Genomic DNA, 21,988 nt, shown 5'->3' on the forward strand with positions numbered 1-21,988 from the left:
AGCATATCCCTAATTTAATTTTCCACCCGCTCACCAACTCTCACATTTGGAAAATGCTCAGATCAGCCAGAAGGGAATAGTTTCTTACCTGTAACTCCATTTCTCCAGCATTGGTATCTTTCATGGATTCACATGCTTAGAATATTCCCCGTCGTCAGACTGGGAACCCTCGGTACATCTATAAAGCCGTTTTTCCCTAGGAAAACTTTGACACTTTTGTGTCCTACCCACGTCGTTCTTGAGGCTGTCCATGCATGCCCCAATAGGACGTGGCCATATAAATACCCCGCCCCCGTGGCTCCCTTCAGATTTTAACCCTCCAAAGCAGCGTGGGGGGAAATACAGTGTGTACATTGCATTCAGGGGAGGCCGGTGGGCGCATGTGAATCCATGAAAGATACCAATGCTGGAGAAATGGAGTTACAGGTAAGAAACTATTCCCTTCTGTCGTGAATTTCCCCCCGTCTCACCTGAGTCCGCTTCTTGTAGGATTCCGCAGGGAGATTCTTCTTGCGCACGGATCGGGTTTTATACAAGCCCGCTCGAGTCTCTTCTGACTCCAGTGTGCGTTCAGCGTTTCAGGATCTCGGAGATTCAGGACGTCCAGGAAAGGAGGAAGCATACACAAGGGGTACGTGGAATCCAGGAACAAGGTGAAGAGGAAATGGTGGAAGGAATGGGAATAAGGATCCAGGAACTTAGGATAAGGAATAGTTTGCAAGCTACGAAACACACGTCTAGTCACTACCTGATGAAAGCGTTGAGATGCGCGGGGCCGCGGCCTATTTGTAGGACGTACTACATCCGCCGTGAAGGCTGGCACGAAGTGTGTCACGCGAGACGGCCATGTTGGGAGTATCAAGGAATGCAAGTCCCGCTGCGATAAGGACCAGGAAGTCCAGAAGGGGCGCATTCTGTGATTCATGACACCTTCTCCAGCATTGGATCTTTCATGGATTCACATGCTTAGAATAGATTGCACAGCAGTAACTTTGATATGGCGGTGTGAATGCAATTAACATCAATTTTATCACATACTTTATATACCCATGTGCCCACATATATACACATGTATAAAAATTATATATATATATACATATATATATATATATATATATATATATATATACACATATATATACACACACATAAACACTACCTGCGCTTAAGTACAAGCATATATCTACATATCTTTACACATATCTACACATATAGAAAGAAACACAAATATATATATATATTTGCGTATAAACATATATATAGTCATTCCCGCTGGACGGTGCTTACCTCACTGAAACAGATGGCGCAGGACTGCTCTTCCCATCTGCACATCGTCCGCATGCTGCCTTTCAAGGCAGTAATAGCGGGTAAACATGTGTGGCACTGACCAGGATGCCGCTTGGCAAATGTCTGTCAGCGGAATCCCTGCCCACAGTGCCGCCGATGACGACGTTGATCTCGTGGAATGAGCCCTCGGACGTCCTTCCAGCGGTTTTCCCGCCTTGGAGTGACAAAAAGCAATCGTCGACGAGACCCATCTAGCTAGTCCTTGTTTTGAGATTGCCTTTCCTCTCGTCGACAGACCATAAGCCATAACAGTTGCTGCGTAGTTCTGAATTGCTGGGACCGATGAAGGTAGAATTTCAGAGCTCTCTTCACGTCCCAAGTATGCAGGGCTTTTTCCGCAGCTGATGAAGGAGTTGCGAAGAAGGTAGGTAGAACAATTGACAAATGTTTATGATAAACAGTAGGCATTTTCGGAATAAAATGAGGATTAGTCGACAGCACCACTTTGTCCTTAAAGAACCTCAAGTACGGTGGATCTATGACCAACGCTTGTATCTCCGAGAGCCTTCGAGCTGACATGAGAGCTATTAGAAAAGCCAACTTCCACGATAAGAACTTCATAGACGAGGAAGCCATTGGTTCGAAGGGAGCTTTCATTAGCCCCGCTAACACCAAGTTGAGACGCCATGTCGGTAGAAAGCGCTTAATCGGAGGGAATGTACGGAACAGACCCCCCATGAAGTGCTTTATCAGCCTATCACTAAACAAGGGAGACGACTGACTGCCTTTTCCTCGTGAAACTTGAGATGGCCGCCAGGTGTACCGCCAGGTGTACCTTTATCGACGAAAAAGACAATCCGCTCTCTGCCAAATGCAACAGATATGGTAGAAGTTGTTCCGGAGTTACATTCAAGGGGTGCAATCCTGGCTGGCTTTGACACCACCCACAGAATCTTCTCCACTTGCATGCATACGATGTGTTCGTGGAAGGAGCTTGTGCGGCCTGCAGGATTCTCCGACAATCCGACGAAATGATTAGGGCACCAAACTCCGAAAAGTCAGGAACCAAGCTGTGAGATTGAGACTGTTCGGGTCATGATGCCACACTGTCCCTTTGTCCCGGGACAGGAGGTCTGGGGTTTTCTGAAATGTTATTGGCTGCTCTACTGACAGTTGGAGCAGGTCGGAAAACCACGCTTGCCTCGGCCAATACGGAGCCACTAGGATGACCCGACAACTGTATCTGCAAATCCATTGTAGGGTCCTCTGTATGAGAGGAAACGGGGGAAAGGTGTAGAGAAACTTGTCCATCCACGGGAAGGAGAATGCTTCCCCCAGAGAGCCCTTCTGTGGCCACCTGCTGGCGTACTGTTCGCACTTCTTGTTCTCCTTCGTTGCAAAGAGATCTAGGGGGGGTTGCCCCCACTTCTCGAAGATCTTCGATAACTGAAGGCTGTCTATCTCCCATTCGTGTACCTGGTCCATTTTTCTGCTGAGGGAGTCCGCTTGTTTGTTCCTTACTCCAGGCAGATGGTGAGCTACGATGGTTATATCGTGCTTCAGAGCCCAATGCCATACCTTCTGAGCCTTGGTGGAAAGGGTTCCGGACCGCGTGCCTCCTTGTTTTCTCAAGTAAAACATTGCTGTCGTGTTGTCTGTCAATATTCTTACTACTGAGCCTTTTATGTGTTGCAGGAAAGATTTTAGGGCCCAGCGCACTGCCCTCAACTCCAGAATGTTGATGTGCAGGGGAGATTTCCTGGGAGACCACCAACCTTGTGTTTGAAGAGTACCCATATGTGCTCCCCAGCCCGTCAGGGTCACGTCTGTCACTATGGTCACGTGAAATTCTGGTTCCTGCAGGGGTACCCCCCCTGGATAGGTTCTGAAATATCTGCCACCATCGAAGAGATCGTAGGAGCTTGTCGTCGTCGACGATCAGTTTGTCCGACAAGAGACCTTGGGTCTGGGTCCACCGATCCGCCAGGAACTCTTGAATAGGCCTCATGAACAGGCGGCAGTTGTTCACCAGAGGAATGCAAGACGCCATAGCGCCCAGAATCGACATGTATTTCCTCATCAACACTTTGGTATTGAACCTCCACTGACCTGCCATCCGATTGAGTCTGTGGATTCTGTCGACGGATGGTTTTCCTAACCCCGACTGGGTTTCGAACTGTGCACCCAAGAACACTAAGTTTCTCAACGGAGTCAACAAAGACTTCTCGAAGTTTACTGCAAATCCCAGCCGTCGTAGCAGCTGCATGGTGGATTGCAAACTTGTTTGAGTTGCCATAGGAGAGGATCCTCTCACCAACCAGTCGTCGAGGTACGGGTACACATGATGGCCTTGTTTTCTCAACCAAGCTGCAACTGGTGCTAAACATTTCGTGAACGTCCTGGGCGAGGATTTTAGTCCAAACGGGAGCACTGTGAACTGGTAGTGAGTCCATCCTACCACAAACCTTAGGAACTTTCTGTGTCGTCGACGCATTGGTATGTGGAAGTACGCGTCCTGAAGATCCAGAGACGCCAGAAAGTCCCCTCCTTGGACAGATCGGATCACTTCCTGGAGTGTGAGCATCTTGAATTTTTGCCTTTTCAACGTTTTGTTGAGGTTGCAAAGGTCGAGAATGGGATACCATTTTCTGTTTGGCTTTTTCACTATGAAGCATCGGGAATAAATCCCCTGACCCTTCTGTGATGCAGGGACCAATTCTATAGCTCCTTTTTGTAGCGTAAGCGCTACCTCCTGTTGCAACACGCTCAGGTGGAGTTGAGCCAAAAACGCTGGTGGAACATGCGGAGGGTTGCTCTTGAATTGCAGGGAGTGTCCAAGCCTTACGGTGTCCAGCACCCACTGATCTGTAGTTATTTGCTCCCATTCGCCGACACAATGAAATACCCTGCCTCCCAGGACATTCTGACACCCGTCATTGTTGGTCTTTGGGCTTATCTCTCGACAACGACGAGTAACCCGTCTTCTTCCTGGAGGTCTGGTAGTCTCAGCGTCGCATCGCAGCTTGCGAGGCCCGTCGGTAGCCCTGCGACGAATACGTCGGCCTATTGAAAGGCCTGTCTCTTGATGCTGAGAATCGGGAGTTCCCTGATGCTCCCCTAAAGGGGCGAAAAGAATGAAAATTCGTTCCACTCTGGAGGGCACCCAAAGAACGCGCCGTGTCAGAGTCCTCCTTCATGCCCTTTAAGGCCTCATCCACCTTTTCGCCGAACAGAAGGTCTCCCTCAAAGGGCATATCCAGCACCTTGTATTGCACCTCAGGTCTAAAGTTGGTGCATTTTAGCCACGCTTGCCTCCGTAGAACCACCCCGTTGTTGACTTGTTTAAATCCTGATTCTGCAAGGTCCACAGCGATGTTAATAGAATGATTTGAGGCCTCCTCACCTTCTCGGACAAGTGACATCGCCGCTTTCCAATGTTCTTCTGGAAGATGCCTAGTATAGGTGCCAACCGGTGCCACATCTCTCTATCATATCTGGCCATTATAGCTAGGGAGTTGGCGGCCTTCACTGTCGTCGCCCCCACGGACAACACCTTCTCGCCAAAGGCATCCTGTCTTCTGGCATCGTTCTCCCGGGGGGTCGAGCATTTGTGCTGGAACCTAGCTTTTCTCGCCGCTGACACTAACCAGTCTGGGGCTGATTGGGAGGATAGACACTTGGGGGTGGATTCTGGAGCCTAATATTTCTTCTCCAGCCTACCTTTAATTGCGGGCTCCGAGAAAGGATGACGCATCGTCTGTAAACCCTCCTGCAACACATGATCCATGATGGGCACCGAGAAAACCGACCTCCTTCTCTTCTGCATGTGGTCGAATAGAAAACAGTCTTTTTTCTCTTCCTCCTGAGCTAATCCGAACTCGGTACGCGCTTTGCGCATCATGGCATGAAACGACCCAATGTCGTCCGAGGGGGACGGTTGAGCTGGGCTCCTTGGGTGTTCGAATTCTGCCTCCGACTCCCAGGTTGGATCCCTAGAGGGGGACAACGAAACATCCGATAAGGACCCTCCTTCTGAGTCTGACAGCTCCCCTTCCTCCTGGCGTGCACCTGTGAGGTCTTCACGCGTCAGTACAGCCGTCGACATCGTCCGAGTTGGCTGACAGGAAGGGCCAGGTTCGTCGACGGTTGATTTGGTTGGAGTTGCCACCTGAGGTAATCTTTCATCCAATTTCTTTAACAAGGTCTGCAATGTGGATAGAACTTCTAGTGATAGAACAGCTTGCGGGTTAAGAAGAGGGGTTGTAACTGGAATATTAGTTCCACTGGAAAGAGTTAACTTGCTAACTCCTTGTAACCTGAGCTCTGCAGGCCCAGCTATCCTCTCACACTCCTCTTCCACAGAGGACGCCGACAAGGCCGCCTCTTGCTGCAGCAAGGACTCCGGTAAAACTGGGTCGAATACCTCTGGTCGCCAGGCTTCCGGCGGGATCTCCGTCGACGAGGCTAAGGTTGGGTCAGCCGTCGTCATAGCCACTACCTGTGGCATAACAATCGACGAAACCAACTGCATCATTGGTAGTGAGGGAGTCGACGATCTCCCCGCCGTCGACGACGGTGGTGCCTGCGCAGTTCCTTGAGGCGTCCCCGCCTTTTGTGAACTTGACCTGTGCTTCTCAGACTCTCTACTCGAAGATGATCTATGGTGATCACCTGAGGAGGAGGATTTTGACTTCTCCTTTCTCTCCTTCTTAGACGATGGTGATGATGATGAGGTTTGCTTCAGCGAAGACTCCCTTGCGGAATGGCTTCCCAACGACCCTTTCCCCACCGTGCGTGGTTTCTTCACCAGGGGTTCGGCGGATGCCGAACGGCGGGGTGCTCCTGAGGATTTTGATGCCGAGACCACGCTGCGCGTGGAGCCTACCCCCGAAGGCGGATACGCACCCGCTCCATCGCTCAACCAGGCCACTAACCGCTGACTCCGGTCTTTAAGAGTCTTTTGGGAGAAGCCCTTACATATGTCGCACTTGTCTGCTGAGTGGTGAGGGTGTAGACAATATATGCAGTCCATATGTCCATCCCCCTCATACACTTTCTTTAGCCCGCACGTAGCGCACGGGCGGAACAGAGCTTTTCCAGACATTAGGAAAAAATACAACGAACAACCTTGACAAAACAATAGATGACGCAAGGTGATCCCACTGCTTTGGAAGACGGTTGAAATCTGAAGGGAGCCGCAGGGGCGGGGCATTTATACGGCCACGTCCTATTGGTGCATGCGTGGACAGCCTCAAGAACGACGTGGGTTCGACACAAAAGTGTTAAAGTTTTCCTAGTGAAAAACAGCTTTATATATGTACCGAGGGTTACCAGTCTGACGACGGGGAATATTCTAAGCTTGTGAATCCATGAAAGATCCAATGCTGGAGAAACCTAGTCTAACTGGCCATTACAGTTGCCAGAGTCAAGAGGGGGGCCTGAGCGCATGGAGTGAGGCAGTGAAACGACAGAGCTCCTGTCTGAATCCTACAACGATCCTGAACAAGGTGGTGTGGTGAAGGCTGAAAGGAGGGGAAGTGGCCCATGGGCATGGGAAGCGATTGCCTAACCCCTACGAGTAATTCTCCCTGAAAACCCAGCTTCTGCGCGAGAGGAGGAGATACTGAAGTGAGGGGCCCCCGGCTGGCAAAGATGGCAGATGGAGACGAGCTGTGAAGATAGCAGGGAGGAGGTGCAGAAGCAAACAACACAACCGCTAGTGCCCAGGCCCTGGCAGTGCATTGGAGCGACAGTGACCTGACAGGAGGTGCACCGCCAGATGAGGGAGAGAAATGCTGCAGCTGGCAGCGGATAAACGCAGATAGGACCCGGGCTGGGTAGGGCGGCTTCGCTGAAGAGCGGTGGAGAGGAAAGAGGTGGCGGCCTTGTGTACACGCCAATGAATAACGCTAAGTCTGCTGCAGGATACTGGTGCTTTCCAATGCAGGCTGGGAAGAGCCACCCACAACTAGGAGAGTTAACAAGAATCAGATGCAAGAATGAAGAGAGTAACAGATAGCTGGCAGAGGGCCGTGTTACACAGAGGCTGGAGAAGGCTGGAAGGGGAGGCGAGCAAAACAGCAAGAGCTGACCCGAGAGAGCACAAAAATGACGATAACTGTACCCAGAAACACACAATCCACAGCAAGATAAACCCCATGGTTTCTGGCACAACACAGCCATGGGGCAGTCTGCACTGATGAACAATACCATTGTGCATCTGAGGTATCAGCAACTCTAGTGGACTGATGGCAGGCCGTGCAGACCTGAGTCTGCAGGAGACACTAGTACACGGAACCATGTAGTGAATGCTGAATAGGGGTGCGCCACCACCCAAGTGGGGTGAAACGGACACAAGGGCTTGGCTGCATGTCTGGTGGAGCTAAGAGGAGAGGGCTGAACTGATAGCTGGTTGAACAAGCCCCCCAAACAACTTCACAGTGACATAAGGCATGAGAGGCTAACAAGTCCATTGCAACAGTAGTGTGTGTACAATGTGGCCAGAGGGTCTGTAATAACTGCCACGCTCGGAGTAGCGGCTGCGAAACACAAGAGCGCGACCCGGCAATGCTGCTGAGAACGCTGGGGGAGCACCGAATACTAGTGGATCCTGGAGCAAGGGCAATTGATTGAGGACTGGAATACTGGCTATCCACTAGGCAGAGGGGCAAGGAACGGACAAGGGCGGCTGGAATCTCTACTGGGACTACTAATCATTAAGCCTGATTACTATCGGGCTGCTGGATTCAGAGGCTAAGCGCTGCTGACACTGTGGTGAAAGGACGAGGGGCGCCTGATGGGGAAGTTGGCTGTGGTCCACAGCTGGGGAAGAGTGTTCTGAAAAAAAAGCATACAGACTTGGACAATAGCAGCGAAGCCAAGCACTGAAGTCACAGTTTCGAAGGAAACCACGTCATCAAAACTGGTGAGCATGGCCACTGGGCAGCACAACCCGCAAGGCTGGGCAATTGGGGCACCACTGCAGCGAGACCCCCCCGGCTTAGTCCGCACAAAACATCCGGATAAATTGGAATCACCAGTCCCTGCTACTGGCTAGGATAAAGAGACAGCGGCCGAGGCTGAAAGGGAAAGCCAACACAGAAGGTTCAAGTGAAATAGCGACAGCGAAGCTCAGGAGTTAGGGTAGGTTACTGAGATAAACCCTATTGAGTGGCAGTGAGGCGTACTGGGGCTGTCGACGAAGCAACTGGGAACGAGAGCCACAGCGCAAAGGACTAGTGCTAGGCCACAAATAACTGAGTGCTGCCACTCCAACATGCATAGTTATGTCTCCAACTAAAGGCAAAAACAAAACTATGATCATAGACTCCTTCAGTAATGCTGCTATAAGGATGGAAAGGTCTTTTGCAGACCCCCTTGACATTCCCACGTGAAATGGATCTCGCCTTTACCCAAGTGGAGGGAGACGTCCCCACATTTGTCTATAGATTCTAATAATGCAGCCTTAGTATAATCACTAAAAGGACAGTAGACAGAGCCATTTAGTGAGCCATTTTGCGTGATCCACGAACGCCATCTTTTTCCAGGCCGTTATGATTTCACAAAAGCCATCTCTCCCTCTGTCCAGCACCACGCAAAGCGAATCCAGCCAATCCCCTCCTCGCACTCCCCCTGGCAGCTCCGCTCACTTATTTCTCACGGAAGCGCTTGGCCATGTACTGTTGCAAATACTCAGTATCCTTCTCTCTTCCTCTAAGCTCATTGCACTGTGTGTGACAGGAGCAAGCTCTGGCCTGCACATCCATCCGTCTCCACAAACCAGCCTGTGCCACCCCGACCCCCATCTTTGAAAGTTATAGCTTAACTGACCCTTCGCCCACATTCCTCTCTCTTACCTTTAAGTAACTGCTGGATAACCCTTCCCCTCCAGACCTCCCTCAACTGCCCACCATATAACTAATCCTGTGTGACCATATATCTTCTGCAAAAACCAACACCCATCTATCCACTTGTTTGAATCATGAGGCACCAGGGGGAGCAATCATGAATAATTGTCTTGAAGATGAGACATCTGAAACAAGGGCACAAGGTACCCCTGACTCCATAAATGCATGGGTCAGAATGACATATATCGATTCTCATTTTATGGCCTCCTCCATGAGAATAACAACTCCATGGCCCTCATTACGATACTGGCGCTAAACCATGGCGCTATTAGCACCATGGTTGGTGCCGGTATCGTAACGAGTCTGCCAATGTTCAAGGGGGAAGTACCACCCCATTCCAAGGTTGGCGGGGCGGTAATTCCCCATTGAACATTGGCCCTTCCCATTTTTGCCCCATAGGGCTCAATGGGACTGGGGAAGGCGGTAAGTACGGTACCGCAAGTTGCGGTACCGTACTTACCTTGAGAGTCCCTTTGCGGGTCCCTACTTTAACGGCTGGTCCAGACCAGCCGTTCAGGTCGGGTCCCGCAAAGGGACCTCGTAGTAAGGCGCTAAGTGTTTAACGGCCCCGCAGCCTTTTACGGCGCCGTTAAACACTTAGCGCCAGGTTCCTAATGAGGGCCCATGTCTAACATTCCTCTTTGCATGCCAATAGCAATTGTGTAGTTTAGATTAGCTAGAAGAATGACATCTTGTGAACAGAGTTCGACCTTCACCCCGTGGAGATGAGCCCAGCCGACCCACGTGCTGCGGGAAGTGACATCCCAATGTTAGGCAGAATCCTGTGCAGTGCCCTTAGGGACCACTACACACAATTAAGACTACAGGTGGCAATACAAGTTTTACCTTTGGTACAAGCCTGTACTACTAAGTTATGCAGTTAAGTGGTAGCAGTAGCTAAGCAGCCAGGCTTATCTCAAGAGTATATGAGCAATAGCGAAGATTACACAAAGGGACCACAATTACTTTGACTCAAGCAAACACTGACTCAAGGTTTCAGGTAAAAAATATAAGTACATTTATTTTTACACCATTAGTTATAAACACAACACCTCTATTAAACTTTAAACAAAACCACACGTTAAATATACTACAACTAACCAATTCACTTTGTACAGTAAGTCTCAAGGTAAGTACCCTGTGTTTGAATGAACCGGTGTTATGAACAAAACAAGATACCTCGGATACAGTTGCGATCACTTTTTGACAGTTCGGTCTACTCAATAAAGGCGCATCCGTGACATGAAATACTACCGGGGCAAAAACACACTTAGCGCCTGAGATACCCTGAGGGAGTTGGAGGCAAAAATCACAGGCAATATTTAGGTTAGGCAGGCAGTATCGAGAAACACTCAGAAACAGGAGTTCAAAAGTCAAAGGGTCGGAGCCAGATTTAGGTGACACCGGAGACCTGTGCCGAAGATCACACCGTTAGACAGTTCACGATTCAGCGTGGCCCAAAAGTACTTGGATATTATCAAATGTTCGGAAGCAAAAGTTATAAGAAGGAGGGAAGACAAGGACAAGCCTTGAAGATGAAGAAAAGGGATTCACCCAGTTTCCTAGAGTAGAACACAGTACCTAATTCCAACAATGCAGCTGGTGCCCGGTGTTCCTGTTGGTTTCCCGCAGACCCACGATTCCTGGAGCTTCGTTGTGAAGGAGGACATCTGAAGGGGGTCTGCACCACGCAGGGATGAAGCCGGCAGTAGCCACAACGAAAAAGGTGTGCTCCTTAAAAACAGGAGAGGCTATCCAGACCAATACACCAGTGTGCAGCGATTTCGACCACAGCAGGGATCTCTGGCTGAAGAAGATGAGCTGGTTATCTCCATCAGGCTCAAGGGAAGAAGACTCCGGACTGGATCACCTCTTAGTTGTCAAAGGGTAGATAGCTCAGGACTGCAGCAGGGCTTCACCGGGACGTGGTAGTTGCAGCAGCCGTCGTTCTCTCCGCTTCTCTTCGGTTCCTTGTAGTTCCAGAGGCAACTCTGACTTCTAGCCCAAGAGACCTGCCTTTTATGCGCAAAACCCCCATTCACACAGCCTGGCTGTCAATCACGCAGCAGGGGGGTTGTCCGGCCGGGACAACCACCTCAGCCAATCATGGCAAAGTGCGACTTGGGTTTCCTAGGATACCCTGTGCAGGGGGTCACTACACCCCTCCCTCACATTCAGCCCACCTAGACACCCAGGTGCCAAGAGGAGGGCTTCTCTGCTGAAGCCCGCCAAAAGACGGTGAACAAAGAAGGCGAACCTAGCTTGCCGCGCAAAGTAAAACACAAGAAGGACTTTAACAAAAAGAAATGGCGAATAAACCCAACCGGAGCCAAAAGAAAGACGATTTGGTCAAGCGGGTTTATGTTCGAGGCGAATATAATAGCCAAGAACAGTACCACGTTTATCTAATATAATCGCGGTAGAAAAGTTAGGGTAGATACCACTGCCACCAGACAAGTCTAAATGTTAAAAGAGCGAAACAATGCTCAGGGAGGTACTGACAGAAAAGGGGTACAGATTAGCCCTTTCCAGTACTCCATGTAAGATGGGGTATACTAGGTCTGTGGTAAAAATGACTGTGTAAAGTAAATGGCAACTTTACCTTTCTCTGGGGGACGATAGTCAGCCCCAGCGAAATGGAGTCAGAGGGAAGTCTTAAAGACAACCCTGTGTTACTACACTAAAGGTGCTGTGTAACCCATACAAGAACCGGGGCACCTGGAGTGGTGTGCTCCAGTGCCCAAGATCACACAATGAGTAAAAACACATAGGCCAAAACACATGTAAGAGTGGAAAAAGGATGTACACTCTTACCAGGTGGAAAAAATAAACTCCAGAAATCCAGCAAAGCTGCTGGGGGACTCACTAGGTGAGGGAAATTAGCCCTAGAAGGAGAATTCTCCCTAACACTCGCCCCCACCCCCCAGACTAAGGGACAGGAGGATTTAATCCACTCCTGGATGGCTCTCATACCTCTAGTCGGTTACAAACATCCTAGAGAGACCATCAGAATTTTGGTGGTGACTTCCTGCTCTGTGCTCAATGGAAAAATCAAATCCTTGCAGGCAGATTTAACATCTGGGTAATTCTGGGTTTTCCCCTTTCATTTGCATCAGCCATCTCAAGGGTTGGTGGTCAGTCTGAATGATGAAGTTAGATCCATACAAGTATGGTCTAAACCTCTTCAGTGACCACACAATAGCAAAGCATTCTCTTTCTATTGTTGCCCACCTTGTTTCAGTATCCTTTAACTGCCTGCTGATGAAACAAATGAGGTGTTCCCAGCCTTTCCCATCCATTTGACTAAGGACTGCACCTATACCTACATTAGAAGCATCAGCTTGTACAATGAAGGGTTGGTGGTAGTCAGGAGCTCTTAGGACTGGAGCTTGACAAAGGGTTTTTTTTAGTCCTTCAAAGGCTTGATTGCACTCCTTATTCCACCTGACCTTTTTTTGGAAATTTGGGAGAGGAGATGACATTCAGGGGAGAAGATCAAGTTACTGCTTACCTGGTAACGTTCTTTCGATGGGATGTTCCTCCGATGTATTCCTTATCTTGATAGATCATCTCCAGCTTGCTGGCCTCGGAATTTTTTTTCAGTAGAGGGCGCTACGCGTCGATGTCCCTCGAGCCGATTTCCTTCAACAGCCTCCGTATCATGCGTATAAATAGACTCGCGCAGCGTCCGTTGCTCAGTTCCGTTTTGAAGTTAACAGTTGTTTTACATGAATTGGTTATTGACCCAGAAGGAGCGTAAGCTGTAACCACAAGGGAAGTTTTACTGAGGGGATGGATGGGAAGGGCGATAAGGAATACGTCGGAAGAACATCCCATCGAAAGAACGTTACCAGGTAAGAAGTAACTTGTTTTTCGAAGGGATTGTGTCCTCCGACGTATTCCTTATCTTGATAGACTCCCATAGCAGTGGTGTGTAACTGGAGGTGGGAGAAAAATTGCCATGTTTCCCTTCAAGAATGAACAGAGTGCAACACAGCTTTGCCAAATCTACTCTCTTGGCTAGAGGAGGAATCCAGGTTGTAAAATCTTGTGAAGGTATGTGCAGACGACCATGTGGCAGCCGCACATATGTCTCGAATCGGTACCCCTCTTTGGAGGGCCGAAGAGGCTGCGATACCCCTGGTTGAATGAGCCCTAAGATTTTAAGGAGGCTCTTTCCCTGTGTTGGGTGTCCTGACCCACGTTTGGACTATTATGCTGCAACATTTGGTGCTGTGGGCTTAGGAAATCCAAGAGGGCGGAAAAGCCCACATTTGCGCCAGAATCCTAGAGAACCATGCAGGTTTGCACGCAGCAAAGTGGTCCCCTGACCTGCCACCCACCAGTGCAAGCATGATGGGCCAGGAGTGCCATGAGTGAAATGTGTGCCAAAGGAAAAACAGCAGTGCCGGTTGGCTAAAAAAGCGCTTTAAAAACACCTTTGCTTCCCTGAATGCAAGCTCAAAATGCCTATTTTAAACATCACACGATATTCAAAAATCTCAATGTACACCAGCAGACATTTGGCAGAATGCATTCTTGTGTGCTTACAAAATCTGGAAAGATGAAGAGCCCAAAACAATGTTTATAACAAAACTGGCTGAGCTGTGGATGTCAGCAGCTTAAGTGAAATGGACAGAAAGCCACTAAAATCGAAATGTTTAAAATAAATGAGTGACCTACTTTTGAGTGTAACATAGGTTGCAACTGTTAAATGTCATAGTTTTGAACTTAGAATCAGCATTCTAGCTGCATGTGTAAAAATTGTGAGTTTGATTTGAATGAAGAAAAACTGGGAACAAAAGTGACATCTGTCATCTTAAAGCTAAGATTCTAAGCTTTCCAAAGAACCTAAAACCGACTTGCTACCCCTTATAGTGCCTCCGTAATTGCGCTCGACGCACGCAACTAAATTTGCCGCGATTTGACATTTTGCTTAATTTCAGCCACGTGTAAAAATATTTGTCTTTGCTTCCATCCCTGAAATCTGTTTTCAACCTAATAACCATCCCTGAATCATTGATAGGGCTGGCCTGAACTGATTCAAAGTATCTATCAACTACCCTGAACCCCCTATAGGGAATTGAAAGCCTTTTTAGCGCATTTTTCACTTAATTGCAACCACATCAAAGTATATTGCCTGTGTTTAAAACTCCTACCTGTTTTCCTCTAAGCTTGCTAGGGGGGAACTGAATTATATTTGATTGCATTCCTGAGAACTGTGTGCTTTCCTTCCATCTCTTTACAATGCATAAAGGGGCGGGGGGGAGGTGAATTGTCAAAGAAAAGTGATTACATTGGGCCTCATTACAACCTGCCAGTCCGGGACCGTGCAAAATCCGTGATGGCGGTAAAAACGTTTCCGTGTCCGCAAGGGTGCGGAAAAACCGCCCGATTACACGCTGTCGGTCGCGCGCACCACACGGACTCGGAAACGTTGTTACCGCCGTCACGGAATACCCCACGGAAATGGAAATAACGAAGCCACAAGTGGCGCAAAACCCGTTTCCGCCTCCGCCGCCACGGACACGGAACCGGAAATACCATGATCGCCAAAACAGGAAACAGAGAGGCGGCCATCATATAAAAGCACAATCCATTGCCATCCAGAGCCAGCACAAGCACAATCCTGACTCTGAGAAGCCAAAAGGGACCACAAGCATGTCTGCCAGGATTCCTGCTCAGAGGCAGCGCAAACAGCGCTTCAGCGAGGCGGAGCTAACCGTCTTGGTGGAGCACATTGTGGACAATGCTGAGATGCTGTTCAGCGCCGACCAACGGCGTGCCACACAGCAGCGGAGGAAGGAGGTGTGGGCCGAAGCTGCACACAAGTGCACCGCTGTGGGCGTGGCAGTGAGGAGCGTGAAGGACTGCCACAAGCGTTGGGACGACCTGAGGCTGAGGGTACGCAACCTCATTTCCACGCACCGCCAACGCAGCAGTGGGACAGGCGGAGGACCCCCTTCCCCACTGAGGCTGCAAGCATGGGAGGAGCGTTGCAGCAGCGTCCTCCACCTAGAGGGAATCCATGGGATTGGGCAGGCTGAGGCAGGAGTGAGCCCACCTGCAGATGCCGGTAAGTGCCCAAACATGAATGCCACATGTAAATATGCAGTTGTGAGTACTGGGCCAAAGGACCCATGAACAATCCCCCCCCCCAGGCAGTGCATGTGTGGGCCAAAGGACCCATTAACAACCCCCCCCCCCAGGCAGTGCATGTGTGGGCCAAAGGACCCATTAACAACCCCCCCCCCCCCAGGCAGTGCATGTGTGGGCCAAAGGACCCATTAACAACCCCCCCCCCAGGCAGTGCATGTGTGGGCCAAAGGACCCATTATGATCCGTATGGCAACCAATATCACTGAATGCAGACACCAGCAATCAGATGCATGTGACCAACACTATTCAATGTACAATCTTAATGACGCATGTGATGCACCCATCTGCCACCACAACAACACTAATTGCATGCCCTTTGTGTCCCCACAGCCGTTTCAAGTGACAGTGATACTGCACAACAGGCCAGCCAATCAGCATCGGCAAGTACACTAGCCACCGCCACCACACAGGAGGATGCTGCCGGCAGTTCTGCACCTCTGGCCACATTACCAGCCACTACAGATGTGCAGCACACCACCACCAACATCCCCACCATCTCCACACTGGCTGAGTCCAGACAGGTGCCACAGGAACCTATCATGGCCACCCAACACAACACCGAAGGCAGCAGCACTGCAGAGGGGGCGGCCTGCAGTGATAACAGTGCCCCGCAAGAGCACTCGGAAACGGGGCCACAGGGGGAGATGCCCACATTGGAAGACCTGGGCTCCTTCCATGAGCTGGGGTTCAGCCCCACTTCACTGGGGAGTCCCATGAGGTCGCCCACCACATCCATGGCCGAACTGAATGCCCGCATGCAGCGGATGGAGGACCAGCAGGCTACCCTCACCCAGCTGGTGGAGAGGCAGCTAGAGGAATCCAGGCTGCAGAGGGAGAGCTACAGCGCCTCAGTGCGTCGCCTGTCGAGGTCCATAGGACGCTTTGCGAGCACCATAGTGACCCTTGCACGCCATGTGCGGGAGGGCAATGACCACACCTCCAGGCTTGTGGAGGCCATGTTGGTTGGCCAACAGGCAAATCTGGCACGGATGCCCTCAATCCCTGATTCTGGCCAATCAAACACTACCACCCCATCCAGCTCCACCACTGCCAGTCCAAGGAGGCGCTCGAGTAGGCTAACGGGTCCCTTGGGCAAGGTTGCACAGAAGCGCACACGGAAGTGATGGCATGTGTGTGGGGCAGTGCAGGACACATGTGGACTACAAGGGTGTGAGAGGGGTGGTCACGTTTGGGTGGTGGGGTAGGTAGTTTTGGGGGTTTGGACAATGGGCTCTGGGTGGGGGTGGGCACGTTTGGGTGGTGGGTGGCCCCGGGTGTACAGCTTCCCTAACCAATGCACCTTCTTCCCTGTTGTGATTACATCAATACATCACCATTTCAAATCAACACATACATGTGTGGACATTGATCATTTATTTTGCAGTGCAACTATTAATTCATTGTCGTCAACATGTTTGTGCATTACTGTGAATGTGCTGTGACTCAAAAGTAAATGCGAATCAGGGCATCCCGTGCTCTCTGGCCATCATGTGCACCCCCAGGGGGAGGCGGTGCCATCCCATCCCCATCTCCATCTCCATCCCCATCTCCATCCCCATCCCCATCCCCATCCCCATCCCCATCTTCCTCATCTGCGTCTGGTGGCATTGGGATGTTCCTGCGCAGGCATATATTGTGCAGCATGGCACATACCAGCGTGATTTTGCCCGTCTTCACTGGGCTGTACAGCAGTGATCCGCCAGATCTGCTCAGACAGCGGAAACGGGCCTTCAGCAGTCCAAATGTCCTCTCAATCATTCCACGTGTGCGGATATGTGCCCTATTGTATGCCTCTTCATGCCTGTTCCTTGGTCTCCGTACAGGTGTCATCAACCATGGCGTGAGTGCATATCCCGCATCACCTACATGGGATGTAGATGGGGGAACATGTCAGTGTTTGTGGCATCATGTCCTCATCTGCTGCTGTGCATTCTTGTATCATCATTCATTCATGCATATGAACCATGCAGTGTCTGGAGGTATGTTTTGGCCATCAGGAGGAATGTTGCTGACTGCATATGGGCCTACACATTAACTTGCATGTTTGCTGTGCCCTGCGGGTGACATTTGATTGTGTGCATGTCATGGTGCAGTGCTGTCCACACATGGCAGAGTGACTCCACTGTACGGAAGTAGTAAATACTCGTCGTATCATTTGCACGCCTCTCGTGCTTTTTGGGGCAGTGTTTCAATTGAGGGTGGGTGTCTGCAGTGGCACAGGGTTCATGGGACAGTGACGGGATTGGCTGTGGCAGCGTGTGCACGGGCACATTGTGGTGCCCTGTCATGTCTTCCTTCATGATGTTTGGCATCCGCAGTGTATTTGGTAGATGGAAGGGGGGTGATCATGTGCGGTCACAGCGGCACACTCACAATGCTCATTGCCTGGACACACACACACCACTCCGACAGGGTTGTAGCATCGTCAGCTGTACTCACCCAATAGCCATGTGCTTTGTCCGGCATAGCGTTCCATGTACCGTGGCAACGTGGAATTCCGCAGTACCATTGAGTCATGTGATGAGCCTGGGAAACGTGCGCAGCAGTGTGTAATCAGTTGCATGGCATCACAAACCATCTGGACATTCAAGGAGTGATACTGTTTCCTATTGCGGAACACCGCCTCAATTGCATGTGGTACTGTCAGCTCGACGTGGGTGCAGTCAACTGCGCCTATGCAATTTGGCATGCCTGCCATGGCATGGAAGGCCAACTTGGTGGCAATGACCTCGGGGAGGGTGCGGGGTAGGGCTATGTGTTCCGACACATGGCGCAACAGGGCATCCAGTACCTGTACCAGGACTTTTGAGAAACACGGTTGTGATATGCCGTGCAGCTCACCAACCGTGTGTTGATAGGTGCCAGTGCCAAGGAAATGCAGAACTGAGACAACCTTCAAGAGGGGGGGGATGGCGGTGGGGGTGTCAATTAGGCTGCTGATGTTGTCCTCAATCATGGCGGTGATGTGCATGATTGTTGCACGGTCCAGCCGGTATAGGGTGTGGATCTGTCCTGGGGTGAGGTTCCAGGGTGAGGCCCTGATGCGTGGTATTGGTGGCTGGTGGCGGGGTCGGGCTGGCTGGGCAATGGGGTTTGCCATAGCTGCAGGGTTGGCTGGTTGCCGCCTGCGCCTCCTCCGCCTACGCCTCCTCCTCTGCACCATTGCTGCCACCATGTGCAGTACTGCCTGTTGGTTGAGTAGGCCCAGTCCCAGTGCTACTAGCCCTGCTGCCTGCATGGTTCTGTGTTGTGTTGGGCTGGGTGTGGCCCTTTTGTAGGCTCCCAGTGGCCTGCTAGGTCCAGCTGGGCTGATTTGGTGCACCTGTGCCCTGATTCAGTTCAGCCGGCAGTGTATAACGCCATGTTCGCGGTGGCGGCGGTTCCGCCACCGTGATCACGGTATTTCCGCAATTTTTTTCCCGGTATTTCCGTGTCCGCGCTAGTTGTGATGCTCACGGTGTTTCGTGTTGCCGGTAACGGAGGGGTTTCCGTGCAGGCGGAATTAAGGGGAACCCTATTTCCGCGGTGGCGGTTTAGGGTGGTGCTATTACCGGGGCCGCGGGTCATGATTGCGCGGACATGCAAACGGTGCCGGTATGGTTTTACCGGCAGTGTTAATTCCGGACCGGAGTACTTGTAATGAGGCCCATTGTCTTTTGTTGAAGTCACATCAAGTTTATTTTCTGTACTGCATTTTCATTCATCATTGCATTGTCCTTGAAGCCATAAAAGCATTCTCAGCTACTTTATCCTCTCTATATCACTTGTAGGCCATCAAAAGAGTGTACAACTGTAACATTATCCATTGTTGATCACTATCATCTTCACAAGTGTGCTATCAAACATTAATTTATTATAAAAGTGTGATATATATATATATATATATATTTTGTTTAATTTTCAAATAAACCTTTTAATTTGCAAAAAAACCTACTTCTTGGCTCAGTGGGGTCAGGGGGATTCTAAGAGAGGGGTGTTATATAAGGGTTGTCATCCAGAGTAAACGAACTGGACATAAAAATGTATCAATAAGGGTTTCCCTCAGCATCCCAGACTAGGCATTGACTTAGCTGTAGTGTTGAATTGAATCGCTTACAAAGTGGGGGTTCGTAGCCGGAGATTCTGGATTAGATTTACCACTTGTGCAGCTTAATACAGTGTGCCAACTGACCGGATACACATATCCGGTTAGATCACCATGCTGTTTTACACTGTGAAAGCACTCCTCAAAGGAACGCTCTAAGGAAACGGTCTGTTTTGCAAAATAAAATCCAAACTTCTGTAAGTCAGGAAGGAACTCAAATTCCAGAATGACGACACTGGTAGACATCAAAATAGCCAGAGAGCACTTCTACATAAGCTATTTGTGAGAGGTGAATGGACTGAGCAGGGCCAGGATGCGTGGTTGAAGGCAATCACACAACAGGTCACTGCAACTGGGTTAGATATCTGGAGAGATCAGGGTCCCTTACATGTGGCCCTGAGCGAACAATACATGGCTCCTAAAGCTAAAGATGAACACGACAAGATGATTAGGATAGCGGCATATTTGTATCTATAAATGGGAGCCATGCAGGACAAATGTGCTGAAGGCCAAGATCTGGCAAGTAGTCAACTGTTGGAATTAGAGAAGGCCCAATCTGACCTGGTCTCTTCTGAGCAGAGGCTGCAGAGGAGCCAGGAGTCAGAAAATTATAATAGGCAGTATATCATTAAAATAAAAGAGGACATGGATATACTGCAACAGGAAAAGACAGATCAGGATACCAGAATTCTGGCTTTGCAGAAGGAGCACCAAGACAGTTTGGACTCCTTACTGCAGAGCCAGAAAAAGCTGGAGCAACAGATCAATTTCAACAGGGCATGCACAGAGCAGGTAGCCACCCTGCAAATCCAACTAGACAGAGAGAAAGAGGAAAGCAATAAATTGATTTTGAAAGACCTGGATACCCAGGCAGAGTTTGATGAAGAACGCCAGAAAGCTGGTGCCTTTCAAAGGCAGAGGGTCGACCTGGCGTCACAAATGCAGGCTCTTGGTCAGGAAAGGGATACCTTAGGCCAGGAAGTCTGCCATTTAAAAAGAAAAATTGAAGAAAATCACTTGGCCCTCCAGGGGCTGGGTGACCTCCAAAAAGAGCATCAGGGCTTGCTAGATCACACCAGGAGGGTGGAGGAGGCTCTGGCAAGAAAGGAGCAGGCCAGTAGGGATGGGACTCAGGAGGTAACCCTCCTGCAGCAGAGACTGGCACAGTACTCCAGGACCAATCAGGAGGCACAGAGAGAAAATGAGGCTCTCTGTCAGCACAATGATAGGCTCCAGCAACAGGTAGCCATGCAGGAGAGACTGATAGAGTCTAGTAAGGCCTTAACTGAGGAACTGAAAGTGCAGGCTCTTGCATTGCAACAGGGAGCAGGGGCTGACAGAGAGGAAGTTCGCTGGGAAAGAGAAACACCTGAGCATAACCTCAGAAGCCCTAGTACCAGAGACCTTCATCTCTCTCAGTCCCTGGACTCTGCCACCCCCATGTCCCCTGGCGCGCATGAGCACAGGGCCACAGGAATGGCAGATTACTATCCAGCCAAACGTATGGGGCTCATAGGCCAGTACCACCCAGGAATGGATGGGCGGGCACCTGGGTATGGGCACCTAAGTACAGTGCAATTTAGTGGGGAACCCCAGGAAATTAGGCCCCCTAAGGGCATCCTAAAAACCTCTGCCCAGTTAGGTCATTGGGGGGGTACCCATCAAATCCTGGTAGCAAGGAGGGTTCTGAAGACTACTCTGAGCGGCACAGGGCACAGGAGACCAGGTCCCCACATTCTGCCAGCTATTCCCAGGCTCGCAGAATCCGGGAAAACCTGGAAGATCAGACGGGCACCTCTGGGAGCAGTGCTTCTGAATCAGAGGATGAATGGACCAGGGTTACCCGAACCAAAAAGGCCAATAAGGTGAAAAGGGCCTTGCTTAAGGACCCCTTAAAATCAGGAGTGTCATCACGCCTTATCATAAGACGCCAAGTATTCTGTTTGGGAACACTTGGAGCTCTATGAGCAAATGATGGAGACTTTCCATTTGAAGGACAGCAGTAGCTGCATCCAGTATGTCAAATGGACATCCTCCCCTGAATACTCCAGTTTCTTTGCGGGGCTGGAGGACCAAAACCATTCAAGATGGTCCACATATAGGGCGGCCATCCTGAAACATGTTTCTGTACATAGAAATCCCCAAGAGGCTCGCAAAGCAGCCTACAATTTGCAATGTGGGGAGGATCAGGCCCCACAAGAATTTGTGCAAGAATTGAAGCGTGCCTTTGCGCAGACCACCCGAAGGGTGCACACGGACAGCAGAGAATTCGTCAACACATTTTTCCATGCTCTTCCCAAGTACATAATGACCCAGCTCATGAGAGATTTTCACGAGAAAAGATCTTTAGACTGGATCATTGAGCAAGCCACCCGGATCTATGAGGTGCAGAATCCCATAGAAAATAAAAGTAATGCACAGAAAAACCCCAAAACCAACAGCACCCCTGCTGCTGCCAAGGTGGCAGAGGTAAAGGTTGCCCCTGTTTTAGATTTGGAGATGGGGGGGGCCTAAAAACCTGCCTGCACCAAATAATTCACAGCCCAGAAGG

Source organism: Ambystoma mexicanum, chromosome 11 (genome assembly GCF_040938575.1).
Source record: "Ambystoma mexicanum isolate Mex_15411 chromosome 11, UKY_AmexF1_1, whole genome shotgun sequence".
NCBI lineage: Eukaryota > Metazoa > Chordata > Amphibia > Caudata > Ambystomatidae > Ambystoma > Ambystoma mexicanum.